Source organism: Solanum lycopersicum, chromosome 12, assembly GCF_036512215.1.
Source record: "Solanum lycopersicum chromosome 12, SLM_r2.1".
In the NCBI taxonomy this organism is placed as follows: Eukaryota; Viridiplantae; Streptophyta; class Magnoliopsida; order Solanales; family Solanaceae; genus Solanum; species Solanum lycopersicum.
In genome coordinates, this window is record NC_090811.1 from 46,190,352 (window position 1) to 46,194,754 (window position 4,403).

General features: G+C 37.5%; 1 long non-coding RNA gene across 1 annotated transcript; it reads right to left on the reverse strand.

Moving 5' to 3' along the window:
• Positions 1-1,807: 1,807 nt before the first annotated feature.
• On the reverse strand, positions 1,808-4,168 carry LOC112940471 (uncharacterized). Its single transcript, XR_003244691.2, has 2 exons — positions 3,279-4,168; positions 1,808-2,094 (listed from the first exon to the last, which is right to left on the reverse strand). It is a non-coding gene; the product is annotated as an uncharacterized lncRNA (long non-coding RNA).
• Between the last annotated feature and the right edge of the window lie 235 nt (positions 4,169-4,403).

Sequence of the window (4,403 nt, forward strand, 5' to 3'; positions counted from 1 at the left end):
CAATCTGTTGCGTCAACTGCATAATCAATTCATTTTTATCAGCGGCGGCGGGTTGAGCCACGCCAACATTATTCATGTCAACCTCATCATTGTTATCCCCCATTGTTGTCTTTTCTTCTTGCAAATTTGATCGGATAAGGAATCCTTAGGGACCTTAGACCTTGTGAAATACGGATGATCAACCAACTTATCAACACAAATCAGTTTAAGTACCTGACAAATGAAAAAAAAACTCAAAAGACCAATATGTTAGTGTCTGGAGGTCGTAAATAATACAAGATATCACATATAGGTGAAAACAAATAAGAGTTGCTTTATCCGGAGATAAACTAGCTCACCAACATAGAGTGATGATTAAATAGACAGGAATTTGTCTACTTGACTTTGGGATTTAGTAAATAAAAATGTCGACCTGAGTTGAGACAAAGTTGACGGTATTTTTCATTACTGTACTTTGTAACTCTAATTTCTTTGTAAGAGTCGAAGAAGATAAAATTTCTCAAGATTCTTTTGATTTGAAATGCTAAATTTTTTTCAGATATTAGTATAGTACTAAAGAGGAGTATTTGGACGCACTTTTGATAGTGACTTGATATTTATGCTTATGGGTTCTAAAAATATTTGAAGAAGAGTGAGCTAGAATATCTCCAGATAAAACAACATACTCACATAAGCATTTATAAACAAATATTACGCGTTCTAAACAGATATGTGACCCTTTTCTGCCAAGGGTGGCCCTAGCGATTTGAGGGATGTATACGTCATTTTGAAATATTTCTCGAACACCAATACATCCTTCAAATTTAAACATATAAGTATGAACGTCCATTTAGACCGTGGGCCGTTTTGGACTCAAGGTGGTCTTCAAATGGGCCCAACACGCCATGGGTATTGGTTCATCTTAGGCATATGCGCTATTTTCGGGATTTTTGATTTAGCTCTATCCTAGGTTTACTAGAGTTGTTTTTCAAATAGAAAGTTACCCGAGTCGGACAAACATCGGGATGGAGCTATCGAACAACGCCGGATGACCGCATTCCGACTATTTGTTCGATACTCCCAAATGATTTCTTGGGGTATTTCTGAGAGAAGTCGCGGTAAACCGCGTAACTTCCGTTTCCTAATGCAGTCTATTTGCCATTTGGCGGAAGTTATGCCATGAGAAAAATGCAATTTTCAAAAACGAAATAATTTAAACAATTAAACAATAAATTACAAGTTAGTCAAATAAAGTTAGTCTTAAGGTTAGAATCCTCCATCCCCACCAGAGTCGTCATTTCTGTTTTATCGAAAAAGTAATTATTTCGAAAAGAGTTTATTTTATTTTAAGGGTATTTTCGACCTTTAGGAGTCGCCACTTAATTTTGAGAAAATTAAGAAAACTTGTTTCTAAACAACTTAAACAGAAAAATTGTTTTAAAAACATTTTAAGGGTTCGGGATTCTTATTAGCGTCTTAGGAAGGTATTAAAGGCACCTAAGACGCTCCGCTTAATACGATTTTCCAGCGATTAACAATTTGACTATTTATTTTAACTTTTGCAATCTTTGAAGTTAGATTTCTCAAATCTTAAACGAACTTAATAAGACATTATTGCTTTAAAATTCCGTTTAAAGTTAACTTTTTAAAATTTTTTAATTCTAAGCCAACTCGTGAGTTTGAAACTATATTGTTTTAAGATTCATTTTAATTTTTTAATTTGATAAAATAAAAGGCGTCGACGGGGGTTTGGAGTTTCTAACCCTAGACTAACGATAGTCCACGCAAACATATAAAACAAGTAACGGGGAGGGGAGAGAGAGAGAGATTTGGGTCCAAACTCGGGTTCTGTTCGCCTTGATCGAGTTTTGAACCCACCTGTTTTTTGGGTTTTTTTAACCCGTTCACCTGTCCTAATCTAAATGTACAAAATAAAATACGAGAAAGAAAAGCAACAAGGGCTTATGCCCATTACAAAAATAAAATACAAAACAAAATAAAGAAAAAGTCTTCTAGTCCATTTCTTCGAGTTTCTCCAATCTTCTAACTCCGGGATCTCCTCGTCGTCGGTTTCAAGGCTTGACTCGATGAATTAACTTGAACCTTTATAGCTCTCTTGAAATGCGAGAGAAGGGGTGAGTCCTTGTCGAACTCAGGCCGATTTCATATTCAAAATAAAGTGAAATAAGTGTAAGCGATAACTCAATGATTTAATATCACGAAATACTTAAAACAAAATAAATACTACTATCTGAATATCGTCACAACGCATGACACAGTTTTAATTAGCCACTAATAGGGATAAAGCAAAAGCAGACATGAAAGGGAAAAGAAATCAAACATCCATAGAAGCATATTAGTGCATAAGAAACAGTGATCGGACGTCAACAACAATTTAATAAACTAAATTCGAATAGAAGTTTTAAGGTATCAAAGAGTGCATTACCTTAGAAACATTTCATGCTAGAAAAGAAAAAGAAAGAAAGAAAAGAAATAAAAATAAAAATAATAACAGTAACAACTAAGAAAAACAACACAGTAATGAATTCTAAGAACAAAGTCAACACCAAACTTCATTTTTACAAGACTGTATTGATAAGGCCCAGCCCTCGAATCATCTAAGAAAATGAATGACTATTGCGAGATTAAATTAACCACGATGAGAAAGTTATTGATACACGAAAACAACGAGGAATACAACCAGAACACGTCATCAAGTAGTGAAGAAATAGAATGATACCCAGCATGCTCGAAATCGGAACTACATACTCCCTTGTATCGAAGGGTAAAGAGGGAGGCGAGATTACCCTTTTTAGAGCAGCTAACTAAGGCGGCAAGGACAACAGGAGACATACTATCGCTGGATACTAACTATAAAGAAAAATCTAACTAAATCATGCTGAAAATCGACACAAACCAAGTCAAAATCTGCCTAGAAGCAGCTGGAAAACAGTAAGCAAAGAAATAGAGCAGCACAACCATATATACTCACGCTCGAATATCTCAACATCGTTTGACCCAGCACAAACGGAATAAGAAAATGAACCATGAAGAGTCTATCGTCGAGCAAGAGTGAGATCTAATGTGCTAACAACTACCACTAAACTACTCCACAACAGAATGAATACACAGATAAAAAGAAAAGACATTAATAACTAATACTCATTAACCAAATCCTAACATATGTAGACCCAAAACAAGACTAAAACATAAACAGAACACAAAGACAACCAAGAATACATCATAAAAAGAACAATATATAAGAACCGAGAATTAAACAAAATCAAGAAAGGATTTACCTCTTTCCGGGCAGCGAACGGAACAGGAACAAGCAGCAAACGACAGCAACTTCCACACCAAACGAAAAAAAACACGAACACAAAGGAGGAATACGAGTCACGGCATCGAACAGCTTGCAAGTCCTATGTGATGAAGCGATATTCCTGGAATTCCCAAAACCTTTCTATCTAAAGAAACAATGAAGCCAAGGATTTTCTCTCTTAAGTTTCAACGCAAATTTTCTAACCCAAAACAAACTTCCTTTAGTTCCCTCAGAAGCAGACAGAACAACCCAAAAGAATTTTTTCAAAATTTTCCAACTATTCTTCTACAACAGACCGAAAAGAAATCAAATATTTCTCGAAAAATTCTCCCAACCCCTTAGTGATAGAGTTCCTTTTTCCAAAAATCCAACCCCAACTTTCAACAAAAATTCCCAACCTAAATCTCTAACCACATACAGAACAGGAAGCAGCATTTTCCCAACAAAATTCCTCCAACCCGTTGTTTGAAGGAAGATCGGGTTTAAATAGGAAAATAATTAGGGTTCCAAGTGAAGGCGGATAAAACCGAATTCGACCCGTTTCGAATTCGAAATTTCAAAATTTATCCAACAAAATGAATATGCTACGAAGATTCTTCAAATTTTAAGCCATTCCAATGGATTGAGAGCAAGGTGGAGGGTGGAGATGATTTTGTGGTACTAGCGAGCTACGTGTCGCAAATCCGCTACTGCTAGGACGAGCAGTACGACCTGCTACGCACTAGCTGGAGACGTACTGCCAGAGAGACGTTGGGAGGGAGAGGTCACGTGAGGTGACACGAGGGAGGAGAAAGGGAGGGGTTCGTGCGTGAGGGAGACGCGGGGTTCTGGGAATTTTTCTTTTTTCTTTCCGTTCGCGTCTGTTCTGGTTTTCTGTTTTGGGGGGGTCGCGTGGGGTGAGGGAGAGGAAGGGGAGGGGAAATGGGTCGGAGCGGGAATTGGGGTTGGGCTGGGTTAAGAGGAATTGGGCCGGGTTATAAGTAAAGGGGAGAAGGGAGTGGGTTAGGATGAAGTGGGTTGGGTTAAACTAAAGGAGGTTGGGCCTGGGAATTGGGTTTGTTCTTTTTAAAAGCTGAAGTGGGCTGGAAGAGCTGAGATGGGC